The sequence below is a fragment of the Dromiciops gliroides genome, chromosome 3, assembly GCF_019393635.1.
Source record: "Dromiciops gliroides isolate mDroGli1 chromosome 3, mDroGli1.pri, whole genome shotgun sequence".
In the NCBI taxonomy this organism is placed as follows: domain Eukaryota; kingdom Metazoa; phylum Chordata; class Mammalia; order Microbiotheria; family Microbiotheriidae; genus Dromiciops; species Dromiciops gliroides.
This window is the reverse complement of record NC_057863.1, coordinates 325776971-325796756: the sequence shown is the minus strand read 5'-3', so window position 1 is coordinate 325796756 and position 19786 is coordinate 325776971. Positions and strand designations below refer to the sequence as shown.

The 19786-nt window shown below is 37.4% G+C and overlaps 1 protein-coding gene and 1 non-coding gene across 2 annotated transcripts in view; one reads left to right on the top strand and one right to left on the bottom strand.

Annotated features, from left to right (window-relative positions):
* LOC122746158 (limbic system associated membrane protein) overlaps nucleotides 1-19786 on the top strand; it is an 842374-nt gene that overhangs the window by 510787 nt on the left and 311801 nt on the right.
* LOC122752040 lies at nucleotides 7010-7116 on the bottom strand. Its single transcript, XR_006355845.1, has one exon. It is a non-coding gene; the product is annotated as a U6 spliceosomal RNA (small nuclear RNA).

The window sequence follows — 19786 nt, the reverse complement described above, 5'->3', positions numbered from 1 at the left end:
AAGGTATAGAGATGGGATATGAAATGTCAAGTGCAAGAAATAGCAAGAAAACCATTTTTACATAAGGTTGAGAAGGTAGGTGGAGTGTCAAGTTGTTAAGGACTTTAAAAGCTTAACAAGGATGTCTTTATTTGATCCTGGAGAGAAGAGGAAGCTCTGGAATTTTACTAATTAGAGAGACCTTCAATTTAGGAGTGGGTTAGTATAAGAATAATACCTAATAATTTTTTTTCACTTTCCATGTAGCGTTTAGTTCAGAGATAGACAATCTACCTAATGATTGGCAATATTCATTCATTCATTCATTCATTCTTTCAATAAGCATTTGCAAAGCACTTTTTCTGGGTCAGACTTTAGAGATTCACCAAAATACCTACTACATGTATTCATTTATTTTTATATTTTATTCTGTTGACTTGACCTTTGTTTTTATCAATATAGGGAAAGCTCCCTTTTGTGGAAACACTCTTCTCTGGTAAAGAACAACAAATAGTGTACAATTTTTTTCAATCTGTATAGTACTGGGAGGTTAAAGGACTTACCCACATTCATATAGCTCTTATGTATCAGAGGTGGGATTTCAACTTAGGTCTTTCTAACTCCAAGAATGGCTTTTAGGGGGCAGCTAGGTGGTGCAGTGGATAAAGCACTGGCCCTGGATTCAGGAGGATCTGAGTTCAAATTTGACCTCAGACACTTGACACTAACAAGCTGTGTGACTCTGGGCAAGTCACTTAACCCTCATTGCCCCACAAAAACAAAACAAAACAAAAAGAACAATAACAAAAAAAAGGCTTTTCATCTACCACACAATATGGCACTATACTGTCTCTTTTTATGGAAAATATCCTGAAAAATTTAGATTCTCAATTCAGTTCCTTTGAGAAACATAGAAGAGGAGAGCATCCTGTGAAGTGTTTATGCTAGATTTTCCAAGCAAACTGCTAGACCACTGCCTGGATCACCTCTTACATGTTGTGGATGGAACTTGCTTTGGGGACAATGACATTTCTCATAAAGAATGGAATATAAGTATTTTGAACAAATTTCAGCCTGCTATAAGGGGCGTTTTGATAGTGACCCACCAAACCTTTTTTTCAAACTTTTCAATTGTCCTGAACTATATAAAAAGCTGATTACCTCTGTAGTATGTTACTAAAGGTAAGGGGGAAAAAGATGAAAGCTTTATTTTTTTTTTTGCCATGTTCCCCATTGAAACAAGATGCCTATTCATATTTTCTCCCACATTTATCTGGTATAGTTACCAAGGAGACCTCAATTGCCTATGATATCATGGAGGAGGAGGTCAATTTTGCAGAAATAATTAATAGCTACTTGTTGCAATAAACTGCTCATTTTCATTGAGGGGCCCACTTCAACTCAAACCCCAGAGTACATAGGATACCACATCACCGATTTAATAGTCTGCCTCTGACTTTACTTCAAAGGACAAAATAAAGTAAGTCAGCAGGTCCAAATAAATTTTAGAATTAAAAAGCATAGTGGCACAGAAGGGAAGACATTCCATAGGGTTGTAAGAAAGTTCTGCCTTCCAAGGAACACAGAAGACCTATGCTCCATTGAGTGTCTTTCCTTCAGAATAGCTGCATATAAATCAAATCTAATTTTTTCCATCAACACAAATTATAATCTTAGAAGTCATTTTCCAAATTGATTTTCATTTAGTGATACTCCCCTTCAATCGCCTCTGTCCCTAGTCTCTTTGTCAGGTAAGTTAATAACTCCCCATAAAAACATTTGAAAACTCCATTTTTAAAAAGAAAGATAGGTAAAATCTTTTGCATCTTGAAGGTTTTTTTTTCAGTAATGTATGCCACTTTTTGAATCATACATTTAGAATTGAAAATGATATTCCCAATACTTTAGTCTTGCCTCTTCATTTATAAAATACATGATTAATACCCAAATTCTTTCTTTCAGTTATGCCACATTGCCTCTGTCTTATTTATTCCCTCTTATAAGGTTAGATTTTAATGTAATGTATTGGATTTTTCAAAATCAGGAAACACATGTTTCCCCTATAGGAAAGATGAGCCAAGTTATTTGCAATATGAAAGGTTCAGATGAGTGTAATTAGAGCACACCCTATTAAAAATAATATGCTATGTTATTTAAAGAAATGTTGACTTAGCTTGGATTTCACTTTCTTTGACTCTCCTGGGTATGCCAATAGTTGAACTGCAAAAAAGCAAAAGTCTTACTCTACTTAGTATTTGAGGAGAATGGATTTAATTTGGACTATAACCCTACAAAAAAGGTTTGTGGATATCTTATTACCAGTAAATTTTGGAGGAAAGATGTTCAAAAATTAGATTGTTTGCTTAAGTGATTGTGATGATGACGATAAAAACAGCTTTGGCTTGTGTGACAAAGTATTGGAAGTTCTTTATATGCATATTCTCACTTGATATTCATAAAAGCCATATATATATATATATATATATATATATATATATATATACACACACACACATAAGGTAGGTACTACAAGTGCTGTCCTCAGATATACATCTACAACTCTAATCCTTAACTTATAGTTTTAAAGAGTCAATTGCATAGGACACATAGTGATTAAGGAACTTTCCCATGATCACAGAGACAGAGGTCTTCCTGACTCTCTAAACCATTCATCTATCCATTGTGTCACCTTGTTTTTCATGCAACACTATAAGAAGAGAGGAAATGGAAATTAATACTGTTGCACCCAAGGATTCAACATGAGATTATAATGAAATTGGAGAAGCAAGGCATTTGATCTCAGGGTACTTTACAAGTCTATATACAATTTGTTTAAATGGCACTGCTATTCCTTAAAACATTTTTAGGAAATTCCTCTTTTGGAATTGATGTCCACACCTTTAAAGGTTACAGATTATAGGGCAAATCATTTCACAGTTTCTAAAAATGTTCTCACTTGTGTAAAGTCCATTATTCTGTTTCCCATTAAATGAAGGCTAGAAGTTCAGAGATCAACATTTTAGGAATAATGTAAGAATAGTCTTACTACTTAAAAATTGCCCATCAGTTTTGAATTAAGTATTACATAACTTGATCACCTACCCTATTCACCAGACTTGACTTCAGGTAACATTGCTGAGTCAGAAGCTTGTTTATACCCTCAATGTTAAAATATTTGTTATCATCAATATTCTAAAACATGTGCCATAGACTATAAAGGCAATTCCAAGAGAGAGAGAGGGAAGGAGGAGGGGAAGGAAAGAGGGAGGGAAGGAAGGGAGAGCATCCCCAAAATATTCTAAGCAGTGATAGTAACGTTAGAAAAAAGACATGACTTGACAAGGTGATTACTTCCTGAGATATCTACATCCTAGAGGTATTAGGCATATGTATAAAAGTTGCTATAGAGTAGACTGATATGAAGTTTCTATAATCTCTATCTGATTTGCCTGAAATGCATTACTTTCTATACCATTGAAGGAAAAACATCCATTTAAATGTATATTGGGTTTGTTTGCTTAGTAACACATGGAACCATGCCCTACCGGACATGTTACCTTATTGTATGTTATATCAAGAGAGACAGAAAGACAGAGAGGAGGAGGAGGTGGAGGAAGAGGAGGAAGGAGGAGGAGGAGGAGAAGAAATAGAAAGAGGGGAAGGGAGGAAGATCTTAGGATGAAGGAAATAGAGGACAAGATGGGGAGAGACACATAAAGAAAAGGAGAGAAGCTGAAAGAGACATACAAAAAGGCTCACTTCAGTCATAAAATTGTAAAGCTGGAAGGCACAGTAGAAATTACCTAATTACAGAACATAGAACACCATAACTGGAAAAAAAGCTCTGAGATCATGTAGTCTAAATAAGATTCCCCTCTCCAATATCCCCAGCAAACTATCATGCAGCTTCAGCTTGGTGGGAATCTACCATTTCCAAAGGCAACCCATTCCATGTTTGAATAGATACATTTGTTAGGCAGCTCATTACTTGCCCACACCTTTATACCAAACCTTAATCTGCTTCTTTGTGATCTCTGCCATTTCCTATTACTTTATGTCCTTTAGATCTAAACAGAAGTAAAATTCCATTTTGGAGTTAGAACTTTAAAGGATCTTAGAGGTTATTGACCCTAACCCCTCATTTTATTGCTGAAGTCACTGAAGTAGAGAGGGATTAAGTAACTTGCTACTATGTGTCTCAGGAGAATCAGAACCCAGTACTTTCTGACTTCAAATCTCTAACTTTATTACTATACCATATTACATAAAAGCAAACTAAGAATGAGATGGGAAACCATTTGACCAAAGTCACATAGTGGTAGAGTTGAGAATAGAAACCTGGGGTCCTGGATCTCTTCTATCCTTCCTTCACACACACACACACACACACACACACACACACACACACACACACACACAAGATAACTATAGGAAAAGCATTATCATGCATATACATATGCCATTTGTGTTCCATAATTAAGAATCAATCAGATATTTAACTCCATTCTGCTAATATAAGTCAGTTATGGGATATAAGTATTTCAAGGAAAAGCTGATTCTGGATATGTGGAGATGTACTTTCAACTTCCTGGGCTGGGTATAAAAACAATGGAAAATGTGTCATCCTGGTGTGTGTGTGTGGGGGGGAGCTTTCTCACCTAAGCAGCACAATTCTAAACCAACATGTGCAGGAGACAGTTTTGAAGCAACTGTCAGGAGGGTTGATTCCTGCACGACACTCATTCACTAGGGAGGGAAATGTTGATGTATTTGATAGGGACTGTCAGTTAAGAAAATCTTAGCTTCAGAGAAAGCGTCCAGCCTTCTGAAAAAAATACTACCTTTGTTGATGAGATCTCGCCCAGCAACAGAATGATCCCCATGTCCCCAGTTCCCTCCCTTATAGAAGAATCCCTTCTCTAGAAAGGACTCAGGGAACCTACCATAGTTGAATGTTTTCTTCTAATATCATAATGATAACAAGAAACTGAGTATGTCAAAGCTGGTTTGTGTTAATCAGCAGTAGAATTAGGTCCATGAGTAGCTTCCTGATGCACGTCCAGTGGGGGCAACATGGACACAGTGTCAATTATTTTTTTTTAAATGTGTATGTGTGTGTGTGTGTGGGATAGTAGTTGTTCTTTCCTTATATATTTCATGGTTGTTGAGTATAAATGAAATCATATTCCTGAAAATAGTAAGAACTCCTAGGAAGAATGGATCTATAAACACTTATTATATTATTATGGAACCTCATGACAAAAATGGTGGAGAGGAAATTGTACTAAAATTGAAGTCATGGGCCCTGTGTTCAAATCCTAATTCTGCTCATTCCCTTCTGTGTGGCCAAGTCACTCAACCTCTACGGACCTCAGTTTGCTCAACTATAAAATGAGAAAGATAAACCAAATTACGTCTAAGCCACCTTCTGGGTTTATATGAGAATATGAGCTCTAAGAACCCCTTCTAGTTCTGAGCCTATAGTATTGGCATTCATTTTGTTATAATGTTTCTTACACTACATTGCTGTGTTGCCCAGTACACAATACTTAGCCCAGTACCTTGTGCACAGTAGGCACTCAATGAATTCTTGTTCAATGAATAAACAAATGAAGAATTCTTTAGTCACAAAGAAAAGCACTGTAAGAGAAACTAAAGACATACATAAAGAAGCATTCTTAGGAATATAGAATCCTTGTCACCACATATGCCTTCCTTATTCAACTCATTTTTCTTCTCTCTAGGGTAGCACATCTATTTATTAATAAGCCTGATTCCCAAGCTGCAAATAAAACTCATTTTGTTATTTGCAATTTCATCATGCATATGCTTTCACATCAGGAAGAAGAACCCCAATTCCTAGTCATTCCAGATGAATGCTCTTGAGTTAAGACAACAATATATCATTCATCATCAATATATCAATATATCATAATGTCTTTATCATCATAACAAAGTGGCTCGCATGCTTGCCTAGTTGACAAGAAGTAGAGATATCTCAAGCTGGATGACAATATAATTACATATATTTTGGACTGGTTGAATGACTAGACCCAAAGAGCCATTAGTGGCTGGTTGTCAACTTAGAGGAATAGCACTAGTGATCTATCTTTGCTTCTGGATTTTGAATTATTTTACCTCTGACTGGACAAAGGCACAGATGGTACATTGATGAAACAGTTATGGAAGGAAGTCCTCTCAGGGGGCAGTACACTTAGTCCAATGATGCTACCATTGTCAAAATATTTTTGGGAACTGCTCTTTTAGAATTTTCTTTAAAGTCTGTGGGACATGGAGCATTCTGAGTATACTAGTGGCAAATCTTTGCTGATTGAAAGGGGAACTGTATTTCTTAAGAAAATAAAATTTATTTAAGCCCATTGTGGGAAACTAGAATGATGCTGAATCTAATGAAATGAAATTAAATAGGAATAATGGAAGACCTACTCTTGGGTTCAATTATCAATATCACATATATAGTATAAACAAAGTGGGATTAGATGACAGTACATTAAAGAAAAAAATAAAACTGAAGTTTTTACTGGATAGCAAATATCTGTACACAGTTCAACCTTAAAAACAAACACATCAAAAATTAATGTTGCGGGGCAGCTAGGTGGTGCAGTGGATAAAGCACCGGCCCTGGATTCAGGAGTTCCTGAGTTCAAATCCGGCCTCAGACACTTGACACTTACTAGCTGTGTGACCCTGGGCAAGTCACTTAACCCCGTTGCCCCGTTTAAAAAAAAAATTAATGTTGCCTTTGTTGCATTAGGAGAGGTCTTCTATACTGGTCAGGATCTGGAGTATCTTTGTATTTAGTTTTGGGCACCACATTTTAAGAAGTACATTGATAATCTGGAGTCAAGTCAAGTTAACAAGTATTTATTAAGCTTACTATGTGTCAGGCCTGGTGTTAAGCAAATGCATGTAAAATTTTTTTTGTTTTGTTTTGTTTTTTTAATGTATGAGGTATTTTATTTTTTCCGTTACATGTAAAGATAGTTCTCAACTTTTGTTTATACATGCTAAAAATATGGAACGCTTCATGAATTTGCGTGTCATCCTTGTGCAGGGGCCATGCTAATCTTCTCTGTATCGTTCCAATTTTAGTATATGTGCTGCCGAAGCGAGCACAGCATGTAAAATTTTTTAAAAAACAAGCATGGGGTAGCTAGGTGGCGCAGTGGATAGAGCACTGGCCCTGGATTCAGAAGGACCTGAGTTCAAATCTGGCCTCAGACACTTAACACTTACTAGCTCTGTGACCCTGGGCAAGTCACTTAACTCTCATTGTGCCCCCCCCCCAAAAAAACCCCAAGCATCTCTGTTCTCAAAAATCTTACATTCTAATGGGGAAAGGAAACACCTAGAAGGAAGCTGAAAAAAGATGTGGGGCAGGGGTAGAGGGGACATTCCAGAATGACAAGTTTTCTACGATTGGAATACTCTTTTAGGATGAAAAGGCTGCTGGATGGTGATGGAGAAAGGAGTCCAAAGAGACAGGAGGGAAGCCAAGAGAAGAATGAAGGAATGAATATTGCTAGCCTAATTAATCTGCTAAAATGGAGGTTCCAGTTTGACCTGACCTGTTAGAACTGACTTGTGCAGGGGAGCAGCTATCTTCCAGAGTCAGAAGGCTACTGAGTTATGGTAGAGAAAATAGTCTGCAAAGTCAGGGATGGAGGACAGAAAGCAATGAAGGTGACTGATCTGGGTACTTTCCTTATTTTGATGTATGTTATGAGGAAAGAAACCAGAATTATGAAGAAGTTGGAGGTGATGCAAAATGTTGATCCCATAAGGAAACTGGGGATGTTCATCCCAAAGAATAAAGGACTTTTGAGGAATATAGCATCTTCTCAAATATTTAAAGAACTGTCACATTGAAGAGGGTTTAGCCTTGTCCTTTTTGACTTTAGAGTGCAACTAAGCACAAAGCGCAATCAGTGGACATTCTGGGAAATGTAGACTGGGTTCTGTATAAGCAAATGCTTTCTCTGCCCACAAAAGAATGGGTCTGCCTTGGGAATCAGGGATTCCTCATTCTTGGGCATTTTTAAGCAGAGGCTGAATAATTATTCATCAATAATATTGTAAAGGGGATTTTTTTTCAGGTACAAGTTGGTCTAGTTGACTTCAGAGGTGCTTTCCGACTGTTATCAGCATCACAATTATTCAAAACAATTACTGTTTGTCCATAAATTTATACTTCTTTCTCCTATGAGCTTATGTTCTAAGATAATGAACATGTGGAACAATGCCTCAAATATAAAGAAAGATAGGGACAAGATTTATAATTTCATCATTGACATTGAAAACTCCCATGTATGGGAATCTCTTCTTCCAATTCAGGTTACCTTCTCTGAGACTTTAGTTTTTCAGAGTCACCTTGAGCAACAAAGAACTTAATTGACTTTTTCAAGGTCATCCGGCTAGTAAGTGTCAGAGGCAAGGACTTGAACCCAGAACTTCCTGGACATAAAGCCAGTTCTCTATCCACTACCACATCACTATGGAGCACATACAGACAATAACATTGAAAGAGAAAGTCAATTTAAATGTAGAGAAGACAGAGATCACATGAAACAGGAGTAAGGGCAAGCAAATGTATAATTGAGCTGTAAGTAATGAAGTATCATTCTGTACAACTGAGCTGTAAGTAATGAAGTTTCATTTTGCACTGGTCAGATTGCATCTTTGCATCTGGAGTGTTATGTTCATTTGTGTGTGTGTACACACATGCAAACATACACACTCACACAATGATAGCTCTAAGAAAGCTTCACATACTCAGAAGCAAACACCAAAGTGAATTCTTCCTTGCTTAGACCCAAGCTACAATCCCCTTTAGATCAAATATCAGAGACAACATAAGAAGGCTAAGTGGTCTTGTCATTTTTATTGTTCAGTTATTTCAGTAGTGTCAGATTCTTCGTGACCCCATTTAGGGTTTTCTTGGCAAAGGTACTAGAATGGTTTGCCATTTCCTTCTCCAGCTCATTTTACAGATGAGAAACCTTGGTAAATATGCTTAGAAGTGACTTGCCCAGGATCACACAGCTAGTAAGTGCCTGAGGCCAAATTAGTCTTCCTGACTTCAGGCCCAGCACTCTATTCACTCAGCCACCTAAATACCCTAGTCTTGCTATACAAATGTATGGTTTTTTCCTTTTACCCACCTGGGAAAGAGAATATTAAGCCTATTATGTTATATATTCTTATAATGAAATAAACATATTTATAATTTTCTCATTATTAAATTTGGCAGAATGTATCAGTACTGCTCTCTCTCTTATACCCCTGCTTTCCCTTGGTCTGGTCCCATTTTCTATAGTTGTTCCCCTCTCATAATAATAGCTTACTTTTATATAGTGCTGTGTTAGGTGATACATGAATTATTAGCATCTTTTATCTTATTTGCTTCTCCCAAGAACCCTAATGGGGTAGGGAACTGCTCCCAGTACTCTCTCCCCACCCCTCCATATAAAGAAACTGACATTCATAGAAGTGAAGTGACTTGCCCAAAGACATGTGGTTAGTTTAGTGGCTAAGGAGCAGAACTTAGACTCAAAGTCCTGCTCTTCTGCTCTGTTCTTCCTAGCATACCAAGTTCTAGGCCCCTTTGGATCCTTCTTTCCCTGTGTTCTTAGATTCCCTTGCTTGATCCTCTCACATTCCCATTGTTGCTGTTTATCACTATCATTTACCTTTCTTGAACCAATAATACTTCATTGAATGCAGTCATTTCCTTTCAGAGAGTTTAGGAATTCACACATTTCTACCCACCTTTTAGTTTGAATGGGGGCCAGGCCAGAGTAGGGAAAGGGGCCAAAGGAGAAAGAATACATGGCTGGCTTTCATTTGCTGCTTTCCTATCTCAGCTTTAAAATGGATTAGGAGGAAGATGCTGAACATTTAGGCTAAAAGAGAGAAGAGAGAAAGAGAAACACTCGAGGAAATCTTTTCCGTCTTCCCAGGCCCCCATAGTGGCTGATTATTGGCAGCACTTTCTGCCTGGAGGCATCGCTATGTAACATAAATCACAGAATGGCTGTGCTCAGCCAGGAACTGGGGGATTGAGAGAAAACTCAGAGCTGCTGCAGCCAGCCAACCATGCTTTCCACAGGAGAGCAGCACGCCCTGCTGGATCATGGATGGCTCCTGAATACCCTGCCTCATGTGTTACTCTGTCTGGTGTGTTCATGCTAGCACCCAGTATACCATGTCAAAAGGGCATTTCCACAAAAAGAGGCTAGGTCTTTTTTAGCACCTCTTATTGAAGTACAGTCAATTCAGCTACCTCTGTTCTAACTGCCAGAGCCAGCTAACCCAATTAAAAGGCCTCATGTATGTTTGTTAGGCTACCTGTGTCTACAAGACCTGTAGGTTATCACAGCTGAGGTTTGAACAAGGTCTCCTGTGCTCTGGAGGTGCCAGTTCTGCCAGGCAAATCTAATAGGATCAGACCCTCAGTTGGACCAGCAGAAGCCATGCTGTACTTTATTTTGTCCTAGATTAAAATAATAATAGTTCACATATGGCTGATGCTTTACCATTTTTGAAGCATTTGACATGCATTATCTCATGTAATCCTCACTTGGTGTGGGACGAGCTGAGGGAATAAAGAGGATAATTCAGAAAAAAAAAATTGAACACAATAATTATTCCAGCCTCCTCATTCCTAGGAGCTAGATTTCTCTTCCCATATTCTTGTCTCATTATTGGGCAAAACTGAGATGCAAAGACAAGGAAGGAAGGAATCTTTTGTTATTTATGTTCTTTCATTTGACCTCTTCTGAAATGCAATTGGTTCTTTAACACCTACTTCAAAGGCTTGCTCTGAGTATTACCTGAGATAATATTCACTAAAAACAAACAAAACAAAAACAATAAAGAAATATAACACAGTGCCTAGCACATAGTAGGTGTTATATAAATGCTTATTCCCTCCCTCCATCCCTCTCCTCTCTAGAGCTGGACCAAGCAAAAAATTCTTACTTCCAACGCTTAAGTCTCTCCCCAACGGTGCCAAATCTGTCTCCCATAAAGGGCTTTTCTCATTATTTATCTTACCTTCCAAAAAATGGGATGAAATCTCAGGTTGGAAGTTAAATTGGCTAGAAGTAAAAATAACTATCATTCTGAATGCCGTCATTAGTGTCAGAAGAGGAAAGATACAATATTTTGAAATTAATATACTACCTTGAAAAAAGTAAGAAGAAAAAAATATGCTACTTTGCTTTGAAATTCATTCATTCATTCATTCATTTATTTTTCTCTATTTTTCTGTCTAATCAAATAGATGATAAGCCCTCTGGAAGATAAAGATTTTTGTCTTGTCCTTTTTTTTTTTTTTTTTGGTATCCCAAACAACTTGTAGTTTCCTGCACTAAGTAGGTGCTCCATAAATTTTTGTTGTTAATAATGGTAGTGATACAATGAATTTTTTTTATCATTTTATAAAAGCTATAATTTCAAATTAGTCCATCTACTAAATTGCCATTTGGGCTAGATACTTTTCAATATTTTCTGTACATTTGAGAAACTGAAGACTTATCTTCAGCACTCATCTCTTAGGTATACAAAAGCTCCTGGTAAATTTTAATCCTACTAGTTTTCTCATTTTTTTCAATTTCCATTTTATATCATCATAATGGACTTTGTCCTCATACAACTTCAATTCCTGTACTTCTCTGGATTTGATTATCTAACCAATGAACTCTGACACCTAAATTCTATCTTTCTTTTTCTTTTCCTTTTAAAAATGAAAACTTTGGGGCAGCTAGGTGGCACCGTGGATAAAGCACTAGCCTTGGATTCAGGAGGACTTGAGTTCAAATCCAGCCTCAGACACTTGACACTTACTAGCTGTGGGCAAGTCACTTAACCCTCATTGCCCTGCCCCCCCCAAGATCAAATTGAATAATTTACTTCAAGTATATGAGGAATTTGAATGCTTCTGGGATTTTATCATTTCATATGTGAAGGAAGGGATTCCTCCGATCTGCTTATATGATTTGATATTTGATGTTATAATTCTGGAGCATACCAAAAGTCATATACAGAGTAATGTTGTTTAGTAATTATTTCTTATTAGACCATGCTAGTACTTCTAATAATCTAAGTCATCACCAAAAAAAGCAGTATTTTCATCATCACCACCACCACCCACCAACATTATGCCTATTAACTTCTTTTATGTACCTACTATACTCAAAATCTAAGATAATTTTCACTCTCCATTCATACACTTGATCTGTAAAAGTTCTATCTTTGTTCTCCTAGAGAACCTCAGACAAGGTAAGATGTCTAAAAATGAACTTTGTTTTCTCCTCCATTACTCAGTTTAAATGGGAATGTGATTTTGGATTACCCTATTTCCTCTCCTACCACCACCAACCCCCACAAAAGATGTCACCCTATTCCAAAATATATTCATTTAAATTCATTTTTTTCTTCTCTTCTCCAATGTATGTTTTGTTTGGTCATTCCTCAATCTTTTGAGGGTTTCATGCAAAAATATGTACTTTCTGTTCTCTAGTTGACCCACAAATTATGTGAGAGCTCTGTGAGATATCTTAGCCTTATCTCTTTTCTGAAGGATATAAACATTGACTGTTTTGAATAATTTGCTTCTTTTTTATTTAAGTGGATTTCCTTTTGAGTTTTTTATTATTATTAGCATCATCATCATCATTTGGCGGGGCAATGAAGGTTAAGTAACTTGCTCAGGGTCACACAGCTAGTAAGTGTCGTGTCTGAGGCCTGATTTGAACTCAGGTCCTCCTGAATCCAGGGCTGCTGCTCTATCCACTACGCCACCTACCTGTCCCAAGATTATATATTATATCAGATGATCTGTATTCATTATATTGTGAACTCCTTGAGTACAAGGACTGTTATTGCAGTTCTTTGTATGTCCATTGCTAGGTACAGTTTCTGGCAAATAATAAGTGCTTAGTAAATATTTGTATGCTTGTTCACATTTGAGTTCTGCAGAAACAATTAAAAATTCTCTCCTCTCATTAAAATTCATCTATTTTTAAATGAATGGTTCAGCTTAAATGTACAGGGTATGCTATTTTTCATTAAAAAATTAGCACCCTTTTTTGAACGTAGTTCAGCCTTTTTTCATAATTTCTCATGATTAAGGAATAGTATTAGAGATTTAGATCGTTTTCTTTAGTATGTGAGTGGAATTTCCCTGCCTGTTTACAAGATTTGTTGTTTGATGCTGTAATTTTAGATCTTGGTCACAATATTTCTGAATGATTTGTTGCTAAGGCTTTTCTTTGGTAGTGATCCATGGGTTTTATCAAATTATACTTTAAGCATTGTTATTTTTTTATTTTTTTAATTTTTTAGGGAGGAGTATTATTCTATATTGACTGTTATTTAGGCTCTTTGTATTATAATTTTTGGGGGGAGATCAATAATTGTCAGTTTGTTTTACAGAATTCCATTTCCAAGGTCACTTGCTTGAGTTATAGATATCTCTTGTGCTATTCAAACCTTATTTTCTTTGAATTTTATTCTCTTTATTTTTGAGATATTTAACATTTTGTTATTCCCACTTACATGTAAAAATAATTTTAATATTCATTTTAAAACATTAAGTTTCAAAATCACATTCTCTCCTCATCCTCTTCCTTGAAAAGACAAGAAATTTGATATAGGTTATACATGTGTAGTCATTCAAAACATATTTCCATATTAGTCATGTTGTGAAAGAAAACACTGTCCCCTCCCCCCCAAAAAAAAACCCAAAACAAGAAAAATAAGGAAATTTTTAAAAGTATGCTTCCACCTTTATTCAGATTCTACCATTCTTTCCATGGAGGTAGATAGCATTTTTTCATAAGTCCTTTGGAATTATCTTGGAACATTGTATTGTTGAGAAGATCAAAGCCATTCACAATTGATCATTGTACAATATTGCTGTTACTGTGTACAATGTTCTCCCAGTTCTGCTCATTTCACTTTGTATCCATTCATGTAAGTCTTTACAGGTTTTCTTGAGAGCATCCTGCTCATTATTTCTTATTGAATTTTGTTCTGACACCCTTTCTTCCATCTCTGCATTTTTTTTTAGTTGAAAATATACCAACCTCTTTCAGAGACTCCATTCATTTAGAGAAAATCCCTTTCATCTCTTCTAATCTTTACTTTTTCGCATTTTATTTTTTAATTCAAATTTAAGAGATCTCATTCCCATCCCTATTTCTTTAGAATTTTATTTTATATTTTTAAACCATATCACCTGTTCTTATAATGGTAACATAAAGCATTTTTTGGTTATTTGAAGTATTATCCCTCTGCATCACTTTCTTTTACTTCATACTATGTATCCCTTGTTTTGGTTCTCTTTTTGCTTGTTTATTCATTGTTTTTAGTCTATGCTAGTTTCCTTTATTCATGTATGTATGTGTTATTTTCTTTATGATTAATTTATTTCTCCCCTTTGTTTTTAGTTGTCATTCTCTTCCTTCGATCTGTGCATTTCTTGCAGTTTTGAGATGGTAAAGGAGAACCAGGCTAAACCCCTCTCACTCAGTCATTATTGTTGAAAAACCTGATAATTATTTGTTTACATGTATATTATTCTCTGATAGATTGCAAGCTACTTAAGAGCAGGAGGTTTTGAAATGTCAACTAAATTCAAGAAACAGAATCTTTAATAGTAGTGATAATAGAACAACAACCAGTAAGTTTCAGTTCTCACTTCAAATGTGCAATCCTAGTTAGAAAAATCCTCTTGTGACATATAAACAAAGCAGATGTGCTCTATAAGTGATTCAGAAAAGAAGGGTATGAAATTAATTCTATCATTTTTCTCATGAATCATTCTCCTAACCAACCGTACCTTATAAGAATGAAAAAATCTAACAGCAGTATAGGTCCCAGGATAAGCTGGAACCAGGAATCCTGGCCTGTAGTTAGTTCCAAAGAGCCCTATTATTCTCCATTAGGCTATCTAAGAGCCAAAGGCATTGCCAAATACAATCTTTCTCACTTTTCTCTAGTTCTTGTGATATAGAGCTGTGGCTTCAAGAGGGAGGGAAAAAAACAAGCAAACAAATGAACCTCAGCTTTACTCTGACTTATGGAGAAAACTTGACACTCTCTCTCTCTCTCTTTTTTTTTTAATCAGTCAAAATAACTTTATTACACCAAGGTTATTAGGGAAGATTATTAAACTAGATATATTCATGGGGGAAATAGTGTATTTCTTAACATTCTCATAACAGTGGTGACTAATCCTGGTAATTCTCCCTTTGTAACATTAATAATACAGTCTTGTGGGGCAGCTAGGTGGCGCAGTGGATAAAGCACTAGCCTTGGATTCAGGAGGACCTGAGTTCAAATCCGGCCTCAGACACTTGACACTTACTAGCTGTGTGACCCTGGGCAAGTCACTTCACTCCAATTGCCTCCCCCTCCCCCCAAAAAAATACAGTCTTGCCTTCTCTAGGATTATTCACACTTCACCATTTGTGGTGACTTGATTAAAAATAAAATAGTCCCCTCCAAAGGGACCCAGGGAGGTATCTTTTTCTGATTAAGGTGGAGTACTATGAGGTACTTTTCTTTTTCTTTTATTTATTTATTTTGCAACAAACATTTTATTTTTTCCAATTATGTACATGTAAGGGTCGTTTTCAACATTCATTTTCATAAACTTTAGAGTTCCAAATTTTTCTCCCTCCCTCCCTTTCCTCCCCCTTCCACAAAACAGCAACCAGGTTATATATGTACAGTCCACAAATGCTCTTTTTATCAGTTCTTTCTAAGGGGATAGATAGTATGTTTCATCACTAGAGAGATGACTCCACTCAATTGAGTGTTATTCCCTCCTTGAGCCAATTCTGATGAGATTGAGGTCTTTGAGCCAATTCTGGTGAGTGTTAGGTTTATTTACTGCCCAGATTAAATAGATTACTCTGCTCAACTGGGTGTGTGTGTTAATCCCTCCTTGAGTTTAAGGTCTTTGAGCCTTTTCTGATGAATGTAAAATTCATTTACTGCCCTGTTGCCCCCCCCCATCTCTTCCCCTACTCCATAAGCCTTTTCCTGTTTCTTTCATGAAGGATTTCACTTCTGCCCTTCCCCCTCCTCCAGTGCATTCCCCTCACCCCTCAGTTTTACCCTAAAGATGTCATCATGGGGCAGCTAGGTGACACAATGGACAAAGCATCCACCCTGGAACCAGGGGGATCCCAGGCAATTTTCTCTCCTGGACCTATTTTCCAGGTCAGTAGTTTTTCCAAGAAAATATTTCACATTGCCCTCTATTTTTTTATTCATTTGGATTTTCTTTATTGTGTCTTGGTTTCTCATAAAGTCACTAGCTTGCATTTGTTCAATCCTAATTTTTTTTTTTTTTTTTTTTTTTTTGCAGAGCAATGGGGGTTAAGTAACTTGCTCAGGGTCACACAGCTAGTAAGTGTCATGTCTGAGGCCTGATTTGAACTCAGGTCCTCCTGAATCCAGGGCTGCTGCTCTATCCACTGCACCATCTAGCTGCCCCTCAATCCTAATTCTTAGGCAATTATTTTCATCAGAGAGCTTTTGAACCTCCTGTTCCATTTGGCCAATTTGGCTTTTCAAGCTGTTGAGTTTTTTCTTGTGTCTTTCCTGTATCACCCTCATTTCTCTTTCCAATTTTTCCTCTACCTCTCTAACTTTATCTTCAAAGTCCTTTTTGAGTGTTTCTATGGCCTGAGACCAATTAATATTTTTCTTGGAAGATTTAGATATAGGGGCCCTGACTTGACATCTTCCTCTGAGGGTGCACCTCAATCTTCCTTGTCACTGAAGAAACTTTCTGTGGTCCTCACCTTTTTCTGTCTGTTCATCTTGCTTTTCTTTTACTTGACTTTTAGCTCCTTAAAGTGAGGAACTGTTTCCAGGCTGCAGTATCCCAAGCTTCAGAAGTCCCAGGTAGTATGATTTAAGGAGGATCAGGTTCTTCACTCACCTGACCTGTTTTCTGCTCTGTAGATGACCCCAGAACAAATTGCCAATCGACCAGCTTTGTGTGTTGTGGTTGTCAGCTCCGACGAGCCTGTGCCCCTCCCCCACCTGGGCCACTGCTACTCGAGCCTACCTCCTGGTTCCCAGCAGGGGTGAAAAACCCAAGTTCTGCCTTAGCACCAGCATAGACCCCTGTAGTCTCCCCCCTGCCAAGGGCTCAGCCCTCTCACCAGACTGTGAGCTTAGTTCCAGACAACAGCTGATTCAGAGGCTCTAGGGATCTGCTTCTCTGCTGAGGCCTTCCTGGGACTGGATCTGTGTCAGGGTGACTGTGGGGTTGGGCTCTACTCCTGTCTCAGCACAGCAGCTCCCTCCTTCTGACCTTCCAAGCCATTCTTGGTTAGAAGATGATTTCAGCACATTCTTCTGTGGGTTTTGCTGCTCCAGGCATTGTCCTATGGCATTATTTCAATGTTTTTTGGAGTGATCGTGTCATGAGTTCTCAAGTTCACTTGACACTCTAACTCTCAACCTCTCAAAACTTCATACTCAACTCAATTCATTCTGTAACCAAATATTATGAGGTTGACCAAAAGTGTAGCAATAGTAATAAGGACAATATTCTACATTTTTTATAGCACTTCATACTTTCCTAAAGCACTTTTACTATAGATGGGATGGATATTAGCTTTCCTATTATGACCCCAAGAAATCCCATTCAGTGAGGAATGAAGAAAGTCCCAGAGCTAACTGCCACCTAGAAAAACATTTTATGAATCAAGATAATGAAAAGCAGGAAAGTTAATCAACTTTGTCAGGGTATCAAGGCTTATCAGTGACGAAAAGGAAACAAGATTCTAGATTGCCCAACTGTTTGTCCAGTATTGCTCCATGACACCATATGTGTACATTCAGTACACACAAACATATATTAATAAAACATAGATATTTCCTATTAAAAATTAATTAAAACATCAAATTTAAAGTTCCTAGAATAACAAAAATCTCAGAAGGAGAAAGGGCTTCAGGAATAGTGTAGTTGAAAAAAGTGAAATCTGGACTTGGCTTCTTGGCAGGGTAGGAGTGTGGTAATGGGAACTGTCCAAGGATGGAAGCCTTAAGGGGTGGTTGTTTTCCTTTTCCTTGGAGATCTTCAAGCAGAAACTGGATCCCCAATTTTAGGGGATGAGATAGTGAGAATTCCTTGTGGGTATGGTTTGGGCTGATGTCCCTTCCAATTTTCAAAATCTGTGATTCTAGTTAGAAAATAGAACAGCCTAGAGAAATGGAGAGAAAACTAATAAACACTGCTTAAACACCCAAACTTTAAGATAGGCTTTTAATACAGAGTTCTTTGGAAATTCAGGGCATTGTTTCAAATGTTGTGAATTCAGACAGTGGGGGTAGTCTGACACATTTTTCCTTCTGGATCTCAGGTACATCCAGAAATTGGGCTGGGGGGGGCGGGAATAGACTAGTGCCAGGAAAAATAATTATAGGCCTATTACTATCATGTTACCAATCCAGCATATTGGACAGAGTGCTGATTTGGGGACCAGAGACACCTGGGTTCAAGGCCTACCTCTGATATATATTACATTGTTACCCTGTGCAAAATTCCCAATCTCTTGGTGCCCCCAGGCAACTCTCTAAGATCGTAAATTGTAGAACAGTCACGACCTGGATTGGTAGAATGCATTTCTTCACCAGGATATCTAATAACAATAACAACTACAATAATGATACTAATAATAGCTAGCATGTATGTAGCACTTTAAGGACTTACAAATCACTTTCCATATGTTTCCTCATTTAATCTTCACGACAACCATGGGATAAAATGCTAATATTATCTTCTTTGTGTTGTTGAGTTGTTTTAAGTCATGCCCAACTCTTCCAGTCCTCATTTGGGGTTTTCTTGGCAAAGATCCTGCAGTAGTTTGCCATTTCCTTCTCCAACTCATTTTACAGATGAGGAAACTGAGACAAACAGGGTTAAATGACTTATCTAGGGTCACACATCTAATAAGTGGCTTGGGCCAGATGTGAATTCAAGTCTTCTCTTCTGACTCTAGGACCATCCCTCTATTCTATGATCAGCCTCACCTACCTGTCTATATAGAATCTCATTTGATCTAGGTTTTGTGCAGAAGCCTTGAAAAAGTAGTAAGAATTTTAATTGTGGTAGAAAAGTGGACTTGATGACATTCATTATTGAGTGAAGGTAACTGGACAGAACAGAGAGTCCTCGTTTTCATCTCTTCCATTTTTCCATCTCACCTCATGGCCAGTGTAAGTGGGAATTAGAGATGACTTTTCCCTTGAGTTGTTTTGGTGGTCATTGCATACTATATCCAGCTTTGTTTCCTTTAATGAATCTGAGCCTTACTTGTGAACTGGTTGATTCTCTACCTTGGGTGGAGACACAAGAGTGCATGTACAATCAGATCTCATTCAGCTAACCAATGAGATGTGAAATAGGTTCCGGAGTGCATGATCACCTGGGACGACATCACACTGACTTGTTTGCCATGATAATATATTACTGCTCCCTCCATGAAAGAAATCTCCTGTGTAATTGAGCTGTGATGCCTGGGAACTAGTAGCTGGCAAGTGAGTAATTCCTACTTAATGGGGGTTAAACGTTGGAAGTCTCATTCAGAATGGCTTGCCCTTCTGTTTCCCTAGCTCCCTTTAACTTTGTTCAACTTCATGCTTCCCTACTACATCCTCGTCCTATCACAATCTTTTTAGGGCATTCAGCAGGCAGAGACTTCTTGCCTTTTTGACCTTGAAAGCATGAAATCCTTTTTAATAAATTGTGAGAAGC